Genomic DNA, 18,109 nt, shown 5'->3' on the forward strand with positions numbered 1-18,109 from the left:
TTTCTTTGTTTTTTTGTTTTATTCATAATTAAAACAAAATGCGGTTAAATATATCGTATATATTTAGCGTATATTCCCTAATTTGAATTTGAACACTTCAAACTCACTCATCACACTGTTCTAAGGTTTAGTCCGATATGAGCTAGCTGGGGGACCTAATGAACCTACAGATCATGGGCTCCAACGATCCGAGATTAACCAGCTAAACTCATTAACCTTGTTAACAAAATTCGTTAACTACTAGGACACTCCACTATAGCCTAGTAGTTGCACTCCCCTCACTATAGATACATTTCTATCCATTTGATATAACCATGATTAGTAAGTCGATCCTTCACAGGTTGTTTGTAACTAGAGCTGGGTCAATTTACCGTTTTACTCCTAAAGCTATTTCTTGTTCCTTGAGTCCCACTGATCATTTAATGAACAATTGGTTTGTGGTTCAACCACAAAACCAAATCCCTCTCGGGCCAATGAGAGGGTGGGGCCCCTTTTTCAAGACTTGGAGTAAGTACTTTAGGGAACAACCTCTCTACTATCCCTAAAAGCAGGTAGGAGTGAATTCCATCTTACACTCTATGTCCCCAGCTATTCACCCAGTTTTACCCTGGAATGGGAGGCTTATTCAGTAGGTGAACTCGGGCCACTCTCACCCATGCAAATCTAAGGATAATTCCGAATAAACAGGAGTTCATAGTTAGCTTAGGATTAAGATCGAGTTACCTAGATCATCGAATGAAAAAATCAGTCTCAACAATAAACGACATTATAAAGTGAGAGTGGTTTTCTTCGTGGTCCGATCTTATGCAATTCTCATTGCATAGGACGCCCCCACTCACATGTCTCCACATGTACAATTTAGTGATCACATTGTTTATATCATATACAAATGTGGGTCGCATCCATAGTGTCCCCAGAATAAGGTACTCAACCTTATCCCTATACTATAGATCATTTAGACTATATACTTGAACTTGATTCACTCTGATGTCTCTACCTATAGTTCAAGTAATCAGAGTGTTCTTAGTTTATTGGATTTAGATTAATGATCATAACATTCATTGTCACGACCAGATTTTTGAGGATTCGAAAAATCGAATCATGACCAAAAAGACGAAATCGAAAACAAACAAAAGGAAAATAAAAGAAAAAAAAACCAAAGTAAAAAGATAAAAATACTTTGAATTAAAACAAAAGAGAGAAATTTTGTTTGTTAATTATTACAAAAGAAATTGCAAATATAAAATGAAATACAAAAGACTCTAAAAGACCGAAAAGGGACTGACGCTCCGGAACGACCCCCTCTGTGACTGTACAGCTCTCAAACGCTCCTCTACCTCGACCAGCAGCTAGTGAACACCTGAGAAAAATAATGGAGAACGGGATGAGTATAAAAATTATACTCAGTAACCCACCTACTTGTAGGCTCTCTTCGCATCTTAATTTAACAGAACTCCCATGGTTTCCTAATTCGGTTCTAGGACATCGGGTTCTAACCTTAGTCTCTTGGGGCTTGCCCCTTGGGTTTCACCGGTTCATCGTCCTTTCATTAGTCACCTAGAGGTTCCTTATGCCAAGTTGATATGGTCGGTATCTCTCTATGAGGCGCTACCTTTACATGGCTATCTAGGACTACATGGTATCTAGCCTAGGGGGTGCTGAATACCCCTACGCCCATATAGTCCTCCTATGTGGGGCGCAACCCAACCCGTTCCCATGCAGCTAATGGGCTGTACGACGTGGGGACACATTTCCCATGCGATATGGCTAAGAGCAGTAAGGACTGATCAGAGACCATTGGTCCTCCCACGAAGCTATAGATACCGTTCTCACGCTAGCAATCTATGAACACTCCTAGGTACTTTCTTGCCATGGTGAACCGCTAAGTTCCTAGGGGAAAATTAAGTCTGGCTGGAGCGACATATCGCTCCTAACAGTAATTCTCTAATCTTATCATAGAAATGGGTACTAGAAAATAACGGGGTGTGCATGAAACCGTCTTCTAACATCCTAATATTCATGCAAACTAGGCACGCCGGCTCAACAGGGCGATGGCCTCCATCCAGCACCCAAAACATGAAGTTCGCGCTTAATGGGGCGAATTCATCCATCGAGAACCCGGAACACGGAATACACAATTCCAACCTAAATTAAGCGCATGCATACGTACAACGGAAGCTTAAGGCATACAAGCAACACTCAGATAATTCACCCAACACATCATAACAATCCATCTGATTAATCTCATTCATAGAGAGCTAATTTAAGGCAAAATTACTAACATGCATACATACAATCCAAGCGAACCCTACAAGTATTTCTTCCTAAATATCGGGTGGTGACTTACCTGGTTGACGCGTGCCCTTTCGCTAGCGTTTCTTTGCCCGTGAGGTGTCCAAAAATACTGATTTCTCTAAATTAAGTCCCTATTCACGTAAAAACAGTATTAGAACTAGAACTGGGACAAAAATCGGGAAAACAGAAAACAACCGGGCAAAATTGGCCGTTCCACGCGCGCTCACGCGCCAGCAGCACGCTGGGAGTGCGTGGCCACGCGCGCGGGAAGGCGCCAGTCGCAGGCTGCACGCGCGCCCGCCTTTGGGTAGCCGCGGGTCGGCCGGTCCGGTCGGCTCGGCTCGCGTCGCGGTTTGGCTAGGCTTGTAGGCGACACGTGTCGACGCCTCGCTGGAGCTGCGTTGCTCCAGCCGATGGTCGACGCGTGTCCGGCGCCTGTCGCAGCCGTCCGGCTCCTGTCGCCGCCGTCCGCCGCTTGCCAGCCGACTCCTTTCTTTTTTTTTTTCTTCTTCTTCTTCTTCTTTCTTCTCTACCCTCTGAAAACTGAAACACAACCTTCTTTTCCGATTTTCATATCTTTCGATCCATAGATTGGATCGACATGATTCCTTCGACAAAGTTTTAGATCGTGTTATTGGCTACGTCCTCGTATTTTTTTTGTAATTTTTGATTAACTACCGGACGAGTTAAGAAGGTCAGAATTTCGCTCACCGTTCTCGGACGACTCTCGGATCTCCGCCTTCGGGTTGAGGTCTGGCCAAACTTCTTCACAGATCATGCGTAGAGTTGTTCCTAGATGAATATATCAAGATTTCAGATCTTAATTCACAAAGGAAAACTGTAGATTTGAGGAAACGTTCAAGATCCTTACCTTGCGGGTTTTCCGACTTCTTGATGAAAAATGGGACTCCGGCCACCCACATTCTCTTTTCCCTTCCAAGAAAGTCTCTCTGCATGATCTTCACCTCCTTGCATCATGATCTTCACCGGAATAGACTCCGACGGTAGTTTTCGGTGAGTCTTCCGGCGGTTCATCCTTTCTCCTCTCTCTAGGTTCTCTCTACCCCTTTCTCTCACTATCTCTCTTTTGCAGGATTATGGATGGGGTTTCGTTTGGACCCCTTAGGTGGTTGGAGGGGCAAATTTACCTATTTGCCCCTCTCGACTTTTCTTCTTTTTTTTTTCTATTTCTATTTCTCTTTCTTCGGGTATTACATTCACTTTTCAATAACAATGTTTACTAAATAAACATCAATAATAAATTTATTGAAAACATAATATGTTTTTGTTTACAAACTATGAGTTGTAGGACATAAAACAAAACAAATACAACCAATAGGCCCGACGGATTTTTTTGTTTACACCTTGTTCATAGCCGACGGATTTTCGTACATATTTGACAACACCTTCAATAGGCCCGATGTCCACTTCTCTTTGATGATGTTGAACATCGTGTTTCTGGACAGTGTCAACCAGATCAACCCTAAGCCGTGACGATCCTTAAGTTTCCACTCCTCCGCGGTCATGGTATCTTGCTTCACCCCCAAAAGGGGTTTCTAAAGATCTTTCTGGTACATATAATCTTCAATCTGCATCTTTAGAAACTGATTTCGAATCCATCAAACTTTTAAATTCTTGTCTTTGAACTTTCGATCTTCACAGATCTTGGTGAATCTCGCCTCGCTTTGATACCAATTATTAGGATCACACAACAACGAACACACTCGATCTAAATGAACACAAAGAACATGATAGAGAAAATGTAAGGAGATATATTGACCGAAAGTTTTGTATTAATGACTTCAAAGTATGCAAAGAGAGGGTATGAAGAATGAGAAATGTACATTTTGAAAGCACTGACTAATGGGTATATATATGATTTCAATTTATTATATATATAGCTTTAACGGATATAACCGCCTACTCTATATAAATAGTCAGCTTTTATATATCTTCATCACAATTTTAATGCAAATAGTCAGCCTCCATATCCAACATTCTAGAGCCCAAATAGTTAGTTTTTCTAGGAATGTTTAAAGAAAAATAAGCAAATGGAGGCTCGAAACGTTGGAACCCATCAGTTTACTTTCTGTAAACGTTTTAAGTTTCGAATTTAGGACTTTGAGTCCAAAATTCTTCGTCTAGAGATTGATTCGTTTAATGGGTCTTATACAATTAGCTGTAGGGTAAGTTACGTTTAATGGGTCTTATACAATTAGCTGTAGGGTAAGTTAATGAACACGGTTGAAAAAAATTATCATCAGCTGATCTTCTATGGCTACAAGTTAATGAACACAGTTGAAAAAGATTATCATCTTCAAGATGATTATATCGGGATTGGAAAATGGAGACTCGAAACATTGGAACCCATCAGTTTACTTTCTGTAAACGTTTTAAGTTTCAAATTTAGAACTTTGAGTCAAAAATTCTTCGTCTAGAGATTGATTCGTTTAATGGGTCTTATACAATTAGCTGTAGGTTAAGTTACGTATAATGAGTCTTATACAATTAGCTGTAGGGTAAGTTAACGCATACAGTTGAAAAAGATTATCATTAGCTTATTGTAACGACCCTAAATTTCCACATACTCAGAGTCGCTACTAACGTCTCATGCTCATCTATAATGCGGAAATATAACTCTTACATGAACGTAATTGATAACGTAAATTAAAAAAAAAATGTTTAAAACAACTTCTTCTCTGGAAAACACAGCCATGGTCTTACGTGTTTAAATATGAAACACTGAAATTTAGAGAAAACAAAAACAAATACAAAATAATTTAAAACAATGAAATGCAAAACAACCTATTCTAACTTAAGACTAGAAATTTAAATATGAGTCTACCCTATGCACGTGCCACAGTCTCTGCTCGCGATGCCGCCGTCCTCCGTACAAGTGTGCCTTGCCTTTACCTGAAAAATGAAGTGGCACACGGCCTGAGTATTTCAAAGAATACTCAGTAAGTGGCCCCACCATAGGGGGCCATGCAAATGCAAACACATGCAATCATGATTTAGGGACCTATCTCTAATCATCTTAGGGGTGGCCTCCAGTCTCGGACAAATTGGATGTGTAGTACTTCCCTACACACGACTCACACGTGCGAGTGTGAATCCCCAGGGCGCTCGCACACCCCCTGGACCCTCTGGTCAAGCTAATCTGTAGCGACGTCCGGAGGTCAGCGGAACCCCATAGTGTCATACACCTCATGAACACCCTCATCTGTGTGCTTTCGCACCTGTGCGCATACGCGCTCATCATACGGTGCGCGTCCGCACTCATCATCTCTAGGGAAAGTAGCCCTATGCTTATGAACATACAATATGCATGAGGTCCCTCTAAATCCATCGTAATGTCTCTTCTGACACAACTCTCTAGTCTCATCTCTTTGTTACTCTAGGTAACACATACTCGTGGATATTTATATTAATATCATTTTCACGCTCTTAGGGTTGTGTCTTATGTCGATCTAACGACATGATGCAATATGGCACTCATCATCATATAACATGCTCAATATGGAAAACATCACCATATTAAGGTAAACGTCACGCAATCATCATACTCATCATATTGCCACAAAGTGCATCAAACATATCAAGTACGACATTCCTCAAAATATATATATACTGAGCACATCATCAGGTATCATAACCCACACATCATCATAACTCATATACCGCATCGTACGACATAGTTCATACAACATCGTAACTCATACAATTTTTAGCCTATCCTATAGTAAGGCCACTTACCTGGTTGGCCTTAGCCGAAGATTCCCTAATTTAATTAACGTAAGCTTCCGTTCCTCGAGAGCTGCTCCAAAGGTTGCTAGAGTTCACTTCATATCGAACTGTTCATCACCTTTCGTTAGTATTTCACATTTTAATTAATAATCCAACTAACAATGTGAAATACAGCTCTAAACCGGTCTCAGTAAAAATCAAATTCCACGTTTTCATTGTTTCTAAATTTTGGTTGGGTAGTAAAACTTAAATTGAAAATATGTCAATATTATTTCATGCTGCTTCAATCATTCAAACCAACTATGGTTTGTTATAATATTATATTAATAATTTCTCACATCTTCAATTTTCTTCTCTATGTTGTACCACTTTATTTCTATCTCTCTGCCTTCTTCTTCTTCTTTCATATAAATGACTATGCAATTATAAAACAATATTCAATCAATTCTGTTTTCTTCTCCTCCACAAGATGACTATCAATCAATTCTGTTTTCTTCTCCTCCACAATATGACTATCAATTAACAGGAGCCATTCTTAATTTTTTTTTCTTCTCTTTCCTAAAAACTATTATAGTTAACAGAAGACATTTTGAATCTATTCTGTTTTCTTCTCTTTCTTAAAAAATGATGATTACATTTAGATGCAATTGACAAAACAATTTTCAATCAATTTTGATTTTCTATCACATATCAAAAAATCTAAATAATTGAAAAAGAGATCTAAGATAACTTTTCTGACATTTTGAATCTATTCTGTTTTCTTCTCTTTCTTAAAAAATGATGATTACATTTAGATGCAATTGACAAAACAATTTTCAATCAATTTTGATTTTCTATCACATATCAAAAAATCTAAATAATTAAAAAAGAGATCTAAGATAACTTTTCTGACATTTTGAATCTATTCTGTTTTCTTCTCTTTCTTAAAAAATGATGATTACATTTAGATGCAATTGACAAAACAATTTTCAATCAATTTTGATTTTCTATCGCATATCAAAAAATCTAAATAATTGAAAAAGAGATATAAGATAACTTTTCTGACATTTTGAATCTATTCTGTTTTCTTCTCTTTCTTAAAAAATGATGATTACATTTAGATGCAATTGACAAAACAATTTTCAATCAATTTTGATTTTCTATCTCATATCAAAAAATCTAAATAATTGAAAAAGAGATCGAAGATAACTTTTCTGTCTTGTCAAAAGATGAAAGAAAAGGAGATCTAACTTACAGATAACTTTCCTTATCTCTTTCCATTCCTATTAAATCTGCTTCAAGGGAAGGCCGTCTCCAATTCTTCTCTCCTAGAATCTGTCATCTTTCCTTTGTTTTTTTTTTTCCTCACAATCTGCCATTTTTTTTTTTTTTTTTTTTTTCAGATCATTTGCAGTTGGAGGAGGGGTTGGGGAGATATTTGGGGAAGGTGGAAAGTATTCTCTTTTTTTTCTTTTTCTTTTTTTTTTTTTCTGGTCGTTACACTTATCTTCTACGGCTACTAAGTTAATGAACACAGTTGAAAGTTATGTTTAATCGGTCTTATACAATTAGCTGTAGGATAAGTTAATGAACACAGTTGAAAAAGATTATCAAGGGTAAGTTAATGAACACAGTTGAAAAAGATTATCAAGGGTATGTTAATGAACACAGTTGAAAAAGATTATCATCAGCTTATATTCTACGGCTACTAAATTAATGTACACGTGTTTTATTGTTCTTTAGAACCTACTATTATTGTCACGTTAATTTTACATTGTCCACCACATAATAGAATTTGTTCTTCAAGTCAATTGGATGTACTTCAATTAATATTATTAAAAAATATTGACATAAATAAAGTTCATATCCTTTGGGATAGATATTAGGATGTACTGCATTGCTCTAAAACATTTGCATTCCTTTAGGATAGATATTGTAACAGTCACTACAAACTAAGTTTTTTTGAAAATGACTTTTATTTTATATTTATTTTATTTACTTTTTTTAAGTTTTAAATTTTTAAATTTTTAAATTTTAGTTTTCAAAACCTACCTTGATAGGTCAAAACTACATCTTTACTACCCTTTAACAATATTTATATTGTAAAATGGGATTAACTTCTAAGTTTATGTAGTATCTTTTGAAGGGAACTTCTCAACTTGAGATCAATTTCATTCCTTTAAAATCTGATTTTTACCTGATAATTTGACGATATTTATAGTCTCCGCCCAAAACAAGTTAGTGGCCTGGATTTGATCTCAGTCCCCTTCAATCTCCAATTTGACCATAACATACTTTATGAATTAAAAATAAATAAAGTTTTCTAACAACTCATCCAATGATGCTTGCAACTTCATCCTCTACTTCAACTGTGTAAATATTCACTTCTGAAGCTCCAAATGGTCCTTCCTCAATCGAATAAGCTTGAAACACATGAAATGAGAGTTGAACAAAGCCTATCCAATTTTATACCTGAAGAATGAATGCTTGTTGAATTTTCTTGGCTGGTCCAGTTAGAACATTGAGATCACCGTGATCCTTATCATCTTCCCTCTCTTCAAAAGGATTCGTCTTCGAATTAGAAAAATCATCACCTAAAATCAGAAGGACTCAAGTCAGCAACATTGAAAATTGAAAGTAGAATGTGCAGAAAATTCTTCAAGAAGATCATTTTATATGCATTGTTATTAATTATTTCAAGGACTCGATAAGGGTTATCCCCTCTTGGATGTAACTTTGTCTTCCTCTGAGATGAAAATCGTTCCTTGTGAAAATGTATTCAAACCCAGTTATCGGGTTGAAAAATGATTTCCTTCCGTCCTTCGTTAATTCTTTAAGCAACTTTGAAATTTTGTTTCTCAATTGTCTCCTTCACCTTTCTATGCAATGTTTTGATCAGACCTTACTTGGGGTTTCTTTACTTAGAAAAATATTTAATTCTTAATGTAACACCCCAAAAACGAAGGAAAGCCACCTATGCAAGACCCAAAGGATCCAAGGAAGGAAATTATGAGGATTAAGCAAGAAAGGGGTCTTAGTAAGTCATTTCTAAACTATAAGAAGTAATCATAAGGATTCAAGACCTTTGGAGAGGGATTGAGAATGAAAGCGTAAGCGAAAAGGACAAAAAGGTCATTTTCCCAAATATCAAGGATCTTCCCGAATTTTTAGTTCCTTATCTAGAAGGAATTTCAAGATGCTCAAGAAGGGAAGAATGATCAACTTGAGATGAAGGATTTTTTTGAAAAATTATGGATTTTTTTGAAAAATTATGGATTTTTCATGAAAATAATATTAAAATATTCAGAAAGTGGAAAATTACTATAATACCCCTGGAAGAATGGATAATTACGAAAATGCCCCTCTGATCAGAATCAGAGCATCTATAGTGACAATCTGAGCAAAATCTCTCGAAACTCAAATATCAGCCGTTGGATCTTCCCCAAAATTGGATATGATCTAGAAGATGGACAAATCATCACATCCAACGGCTAGTATTCAAAACCAGGGTCGGTGAGTCTCTGATCAGAGTAGATATTTCCGACAAATTTTCCAGAAAATCCAACCGACAATTCACGACGATTCTGGAGCTCCCAATGTCGGTTTAAGTTTCCCCTATAAATTCTAAAGTTGGGGCAATTGTTTGGAACAAGAATCGAGCAAGGTCGAGCTCCCAGTCATTGGTAATAAGTGTTTAGATTTTGGGTCTCCTACTCTCGGGTTTCTTCTAAATTCGAGAGCAATTCTCCACCATTTCCTTTCAAACTTGTTCCTATAGCTTCTAAATAAGATTACCCACAAGTTCTATGAAGGAATGGAGAGCTGAAACGTCGTAGAACAAGATACCCAAGAGATTGAAAATCGGAGGTGTCGGGTAACTTGTAGATCGAGAGTAGTTTCTCAAAATTAAAATCCCACACTCAAAGTCGTTCCTCCAAACCAATTCATATAGCATGAGAAAAGGATAAGGAAGAGGTTTCGTGAAGAAATAGAGCCTCGAAAACCCCTAGAATCGGCTACCCAATAAGAAATCCTCTATTTTTACTCCGGCAAGAAATCATATTTTGGACGAACTTTGGAAGCAAATATCTTAGGCTACGATCCAAGAAAAGGTACGAAATCTATCCCTAGCTCTTCCTTATAACACCCTCTTTAAGTTTCTTGAAGGAATCGAGGGGAGAAACGGCGTGATAGGAGCTGGGGAGAGCGAGTTACAAATGGCGGCGCGAACGGTCGCGCGCGTCTTCTTCCCGTCTGGAGGAAGAAGACGATGACGTGGCCGGTTCAGTTGAACCGGCCATGTCAATCCAAAAACTCGACCTTCCCTTGGTTATTCTCAATTTTAACCCCCTTCCAGACTGGTTCTCATGAAAAACTCTATGGTTCCAGAAAGTAGACACAATAAGGAGTCTGTGAAAGGAAAGTTGAAGTAATTCGGGTATCGGAAGCTCAAGAAAAGAGGTCCCGAACGTCGACAACGAGGTAAGTAGCCACCTTGGACTTTTTGTTAAGAAATACTTGTAGGAATCGCTTGGATTTCCATATGAACCCTAAAACAAGTATGAAATTAGGATAAATGAAAGAAAAACCCTAGGAACCGTAAGATAAGACCTTGAACCGAATAAATTGCTCGAGATTTAGGTAACGTTAAAATAACCCACTAGATGAACTCCGCTGCCTATGAAATTTTAATGCTGAGGATACCATAGCATGTTGAGGTTACAAATGAAGTTTGGTAGTCATTGGAAAAGGATAAGTAGGCAAACCAAGAAATGGTGCAAAATGACCATAATGCCCTTAAGGACATCTACCTACGGTTCATGACCTACATGACCTCCAAATGCTATGAAACCTTGAAGTAGATCTTATTTTATGATGTTTGATGATTTGGTTAAGTTTGAAAAGCCATTAGCACACGTTAAGTAGCAAAACCAAGAATTAGGTGTAAAATGACCAAAATGCCCCTAGGACTACTTAAGAGATTTCAAGGTCTATACGTGCTTCAAATGATTTGCTACTTCTTATAAGGTTGATTATGAAAGACATGAAGATAAGTTTGAGGTTTCAAGTTTATTGGAGCAAGTTTGTTACCTAAACCAAGTAGGACCCAAGAACCACCTAAAGGAAACGCCACAAGACTCTAGACTCTTCTAGAACCCTCTAAAGAACTCCCTAAGAATCTATGACCTTCTAGAAAAACTTACCCTAAGATGGGTTCATATGGTTACAAATACAAGTTACAACTTATACCTCAAGAAATCAAGGACCTTAGAAACTTACAAGATTAAGAACCAAGAACAACAACACACAAGCTTTACGACTACCCAAGTAAGAAGAATGCTAGGTATCACTCAAGGACGGGGACCAAGGTCCCCAAACTCAGAAACAGAAACTCAAGAATGCTAGGTAATACTTTAGTCATGTCCAAAGTGACTCATGACGTCCCACCAAGCGGTGCCCAAGAATTCCTCTTCTAGGTGGGATGCCCTGCACCATGTTTTCTTTGCAGGATGTCATGCCTCAAGTTTTCCTCACCTAGAAGGGATGCCCTGTAGACTTGCAGGATGCCATGTTTAAGTACGCACCGAGCAAGTGACTTTTACGGTCTATTAAGGGGAGTAGTCTAAAGTCACGGAGGAACAGGAAGAGAGTACGTTACCTTAGCACGAATCAAGAACCTCCTAAGACCTCCCACGGTACAGCATGCTCATGACTTAGACTACGCTGCTTGGAACGCATGAAGCCTTGAGCGTAGGTTAAGCAGACTGTATTATAGGGCAAGTCCTTTATGCAGTATTAAGACTACATCGCTTGGAACGTAAGAAGCCTTGGATGTAGGTTTTCAGACTATGCCTCTTGGAATGCATGAAGCCTTGGGCATAAGTTAAGCAGACCGTATCGAGGGGCAAGCCCTAAGATGCGGTAAGACTACGTCGCTTGGAATGCATGAAGCCTTGGACGTAGGTTAAGGCTGTATCGCTTGGAACACATGAAGCCTTGGACACAGGATTGTCAGGTGCATGTCTAGTACCGTAAATCCTAGGGGGAGTGTCTTGGAGAACGAATTAAGAACAAAACAAGAACCAAGAAAGTACCAAGAACAAGAGAAAGATTAAGGATTAGAACAAGGATCAAGATCCTAGTTCTAAGGACAAGAATTAGGAACAAAGGACCAAGAACCAAAAACCATAGTACTAAGGTCCTTAAAGGAAAACCAAGGTTTTAGGATTCAAGGACCAAGGTCCTCAAGAAAGATCAAGATAAGAACCCCAAGTCAAGAACAAGAATTAGAAGGGCCTAAGTACTTACAACAAGAACAAGATCAAGAACAAGCAAGAACAAAGAATGTGGTACCCTAGCATATCAAGGACACGATTAAGAGCCTACTACTTACTGAGTCTTGTACTCATTCCTTATTCTCCATTTGTTTCCCGGTGGTAAGGAGCTGGTCAAGGTCGGGGGCAGACTCTGGAGCAAATGCCATAGACTAACCTCACTCGTCATCCTCAATTCTTTTGTTTTAAAGTGTTTTGTGTCCGTCCCTTATTTTGTGTTTTAACCCTTATGTCGTATTTTAAATTAGTGATGCGCGCGCACTATTTTGGGATAATGTAAATCATGTTTTAAAATTTAATGGTTTTATCAAGAACTAAAAATTTACCCGCCTTTTAGAGTCATCGCGTCAGTCCGGTCCTTACACTCAAACTAACTTTTTGTTTCTCAATTGTCTCCTTTCACCTGTTTGTGCAATGTTTTGATTAGATATGCCTTACTTGTGGTTGTTTTACTCACAAAAATATTAGAATGAATAGGAAGCAAATCAAGAGGCGTAGGTGGATTAAATCCATAAACATCTTCAAAAGGAGAACAATGAGTGGTACTATGAATTGCTCTAAACAAGAACAGTATTATGAATTGCTCTATTATATGCCATCTCTACAAATGGCAAACATTCGTCCCAAGACTTAATATTCTTACAAATAATAGGCAGATTAAATCCATAAACATCATCAAAAGAAGAACAATGAGTGGTACTATGAATTACTCTAAACAAGAACGGTACTATGAATTGCTCTATTATATGGCATCTCTACAAATGGCAAATATTCGTCCCAAGACTTAATATTCTTACAAATAATAGGCAGATTAAATCCATGAACATCTTCAAAAGAAGAACAATGAGTGGTACTATGAATTGCTCTAAACAAGTACGATACTATGAATTGCTATATTATATGCTATCTCTACAAATGGCAATGGCAAACATTAGTTCCAAGACTTAATATATTCTCAGAAATAATAGGCAATAATCTAATTTATCTCACACCATACTTTTCAAGACTTAAAAATTTAAGTATTCCTATCTTTTTGTGTATAGCAAACCACATTTAAACGCGTATACAATCAATTTAAAATATCTCATTAAAGCACCACTATATTATAGAGCATTTATGAATATAGAGCCAGGTATTCGGGGTATCGATCCCCATACAAATCGCATGCAAATAGAGCACTCTACCATCTTAGCTACATCCCCACAATTCTTACATAACAAAACTCAAAACTACCCGTCATCAATAATAGTGAAAAGGAAAAAATATTTGTGCTCATTACGTCACAAATAAGGTAAAATTGAATAGAAATAAAATATTAATAACGAATAGTTTCTTTAGGAAATGAATTTCTGCTCATATAGTTTCTCTAGGAGATGCAGGGTATCAATCCCCTCACCTCTCACATGGAGCGCTCTACCATATGAGCTGTATCCCAATGATTCTTACATCACAAAATCCTAAACGTCTCATCAATAATAGTGAAAATGAAAAACTATTTCCCCACACCTCTCACATGTAAAGAGTGTTCTATCATAGTTTTAATTTGGAGATGCAAGGTATCGATCCTCGTACCTCTCACATGCAAAGCGAGCGCTCTACCATCTGAGCTACATCCCCACAATTATCATTACTTATTATGTTGTAAATAAGAAAAAATTGAAAAGAAATAATATATTTTGAAATCAATTCATTTGGAGAAGCAAGGTATCGATCCCGTACTTCCCACGTGGGAAGCTCTACCATTTGAGCTACATCCCCACGATTCTTACATTAAAAAACCCAAAACGTCCCGTCATCAATAATTGTGAAAATAAAAAAATATCTCCGCTCATTATGTCATAAATAAGGAAAGATTGAGTAGAAATAAAATATTAATAACAATTAGTTTCTTTTTGAGATGTGGGGTATCGATTCCCGTACCTCTTGCATGCAAAGAAAGCATTCTACCATCTGAACTACTCCCAAAATTATTACATCACAAAACCCTAAACGTCACGTCATCAATAGAAGTGAAAATGAAAAACTATCTCACCAACAATATTGAAAATGAAAAACTATCTCTGCTCATTAGGTTATAAGTAAGGAAAGATTTAATCGAAATAAAATATTAATAACAAATAATTTCTTTTGGAGATGTGGGGTATCGACCTGTGTACCACTGAGTGCACTAAATAATCTTACCTACATCCCCACAATTCTTATACCACAAAACCCTAATCCTCCCGTCATCAATAATAGTTAAAATGAAAAACTACCTTTGCTCCTTATGTCATAAATAAGATTAATAATTGATAGTTTTCCTTTGGAGATGCATGATAGCGATCCTTGTACCTCTCGCATGCAAAGCAAGCGCTCTACCATTTAAGCTACATCCATACAATTCTTACATCACAAAACCTAGTGAAAATGAAAAAATATATCTGCTCATTATGTTGTAAATAAGGAAAGATTAAATAAAAATAAAATATTAATAACAAATAGTTTCCATACAATTCTTACATCACAAAACCTAGTGAAAATGAAAAAATATATCTGCTCATTATGTTGTAAATAAGGAAAGATTAAATAAAAATAAAATATTAATAACAAATAGTTACTTTTGGAGATGCGAGGTATTGATCCCCGTGGCTTTTGCATGCAAAGAGTGCACTCTACCATCTTAGCTACATCCCAACAATTCTTACATGACAAAATCCTAAACGTCCCATCATCAACAATAGTGAAAATGAAAACTATTCGTGCTCATTATGTCATAAATAAGAAAAATTTGAAATAAAAATAGAATATTTGGTAGTAGGATTCCTTTGGAGATGCAGGGTATCAATCCCCGTACCTCTCGCATGCTAAGCAAACACTTGACCATCTAAGCTACATCCCCACAATTCTTATATCACAAAACTCTAAATTTTCTGTCTTCAATAATAGTGAAAATGAAGAAATATTGCTACCCATCATGTCATGAATAAGGAAAAATTGAATAGAAATCAAATATTAATAACGAATAGCTTCTTTCGGTGATAAGAGGAAAAACTGGATAGAAATAAAATATTAATAATGAATAAATTCTTTCGGAGATAAGAGGTATTGATCCCCATACCTCGCATGCTACGCGAGCACTCTACCATCTGAGCTACATCCCCACGATTCTTACGTCACAAAACCCTAAATGTCTCGTCATCAATAATAGTGAAAATGAAAAACTATCTCTACGCATTATGTCATAAATAAAAATAAATTGAAAATAAATAATTATTTAATAATTGATAGTTATCCTTTGGAGATGCGAGGTACCAGTCCCCATACCTCTCTCATGCAACGCGAGTGCTCTACCATCTAAGCTACATCCCCATGAATCTTACTTCACAAAACATTAAATTTTTCGTCATCAATAAAAGTGAAAATGAAAAAATATATCTACTCATTATGTCATAAATAAGGAAAAATTGAATAGAAATAATTTATTAATAAAAAATAGTTTCTTTTGGAGATGTGGGGTATCAATCACCATACCTCTCACATGCTAAGCTCTACCATCTAAGCTACATCCTTACACTACTTGTGTGACAAAATCATAAATTTTCCGTCATCAATAATAGTGAAAATGAAGAAATATTGTTACTCAACATGTCATAACTAAGGAAAAATTAAAAAGAAATAACATATTTAATAATAGATAGTTTTATTTTGGAGATGCGGGGTATCAATCCCCATTCCTCTCGCATGTAAAGCGAGTGCTCTACCATCTTAGCTACATCCTCGAGATTCTTATGTTACAAAACCCTAAACGTTTTGTCATCAATAATAGTGAAAATGAAAAAATATCGCTGCTCATTATGCCATAAATAAGAAAAAATTGAATAGAAATAAAATAGTAATAACAACTAGTTTCTTTTACAAATGCGAGTATGGATCCCCATACCTCTCACATGCTAAGAAAGCAATCTAAACCTCTCACATGCTAAGAAAGTTATCTAAACCTCTCACATGCTAAGAAAGTTATCTAAACCTCTACCTCTCACATGCTAAGAAAGCAATCTAAACCTCTCACATGCTAAGAAAGTTATCTAAACCTCTTACATGCTAAGCGATCTCAAATCTAATCTCTAAACGTCCTGTCAACAATAATAGTGAAAATGAAAATATAAGCAAGCAAGAGAGAAATAACAACAACAGCTTACAGTATATAACTTTGGTTAAGAAGATATAAGATTGAATAAAGTTTCTTTTGGAGATGCGGGGTGCCGATCCCCGTACCTCTCGCATGCTAAGTGAGTGCTCTACCATCTGAGCTACATCCCCACAATTCTTGCATCACAAAACCCTAAATTTTCCATCATCAATAATGAAAGGATATTCTTGCATCACAAAACCCTAAATTTTCCATCATCAATAATAGTGAAAATGAAAATGAAGAAATATCAGTACTTAACATGTCATGAATAAAGAAAAATTGAAAAAGAAATAACATATTTAATAATAGATAGGTTTATTTTGGAGATATAGGGTATCGAACCCTGTACCTCTTGCATGCAAAGCAAGAGCTCTACCATCTGATCTACATCCCCACAATTCTTACATCATAAAACCCTAAATATGTCGTCATCAATAATAGTGAAAAAATATCGTAAATATGAAAAATTTGAAAAGAAATAATATATTTAATAATCCATTCATTTGGAGATGCAAGGTACCGATCCCCGTACTACCCACACGAGAAGCGAGCGCTCTACCATTTGTCCACATCCGCACAATTCTTACATCAGAAAAATCCTAAACGTCCCGTCATCAATAATTGTGTAAATGAAAAAATATCTCGGCTCATTATGTCACAAATAAGGAAAGATTTAATAGAAATAAAATATTAATAACAAATTGTTTCTTTTGGAGATGCAGGTTATAGATCCCCGTACCTTTCGCATGCTACGCGAGCGCTCTACCATCTAGGCTAAATACCTATAATTCTTAAATCACAAAACCCTAAATTTTCCGTCATCAATGAAGAAATAACGCTACTCAACATGTCATGAATAAGGGAAAATTGAAAGTAAAAAATATATTTAATATGGAAAATTTTATTATGGAGATGTAAGGTAACAATCCCTATACCTCTCGCATACAAAGCAAGCACTTTACCATCTGAGCTATGTCCCCACAATTCTTATGTTACAAAATCCTAAACATCTCGTCATCAATAATAGTGAAAATGAAAAACTATCTCGGCTCATTATGTAGTAAATATGAAAATTTTGAAAAGAAATAATAGTCACCTTTTGGAGATGCAAGGTATTGATCCTTGCAAAACTATCCCGACTCATTATGTCATAAATAAGAATAATTTTAAAAAGAAATAGAATATTTGGTAATAGAATTCACAAAATCCATCCAAAGCCTATCCCCAGGAATAGTTGCTCAAGATTAGAAATTTATCAACATGTTTTTTTTATGGGCATTCTAAGATGTGAACTTAGGACCTCTCACACCCTAAGAAAGAATAATACCACTCGACCAAATTTCGCTTCTTGAACATCTATCATTTTTAGCTCTCACTTGATATGATTTTTTCTCTCAGGTTTGAAATCTATATTGTTTGGAGTTGAGGGGCTAAAAGGAAGTTCAAGAATGTGAGGTAGGTCTTTTTTTTGTATAAGAGGAAGTTCAAGGATTTAACGAAAAGCAAATCATCAACCTTTTTAACTTTTCAATCCATACACGACATTCTTAATTAATAAATTGTTTTACCTACAAAAATAAAA

The 18,109-nt window shown here is 36.5% G+C and overlaps 1 long non-coding RNA gene across 1 annotated transcript; it reads right to left on the bottom strand.

Annotated features, from left to right (window-relative positions):
• Positions 1–1,159: 1,159 nt before the first annotated feature.
• On the bottom strand, positions 1,160–3,452 carry LOC147793128 (uncharacterized). Its single transcript, XR_015420461.1, has 4 exons — positions 3,167–3,452; positions 3,007–3,087; positions 2,348–2,426; positions 1,160–1,360 (listed from the first exon to the last, which is right to left on the bottom strand). It is a non-coding gene; the product is annotated as an uncharacterized LOC147793128 (long non-coding RNA).
• Positions 3,453–18,109: the final 14,657 nt, after the last annotated feature.

The sequence above is a fragment of the Cucurbita pepo genome, chromosome 3 (assembly GCF_057944985.1).
Source record: "Cucurbita pepo subsp. pepo isolate OVF chromosome 3, ASM5794498v1, whole genome shotgun sequence".
Lineage (NCBI taxonomy): Eukaryota > Viridiplantae > Streptophyta > Magnoliopsida > Cucurbitales > Cucurbitaceae > Cucurbita > Cucurbita pepo.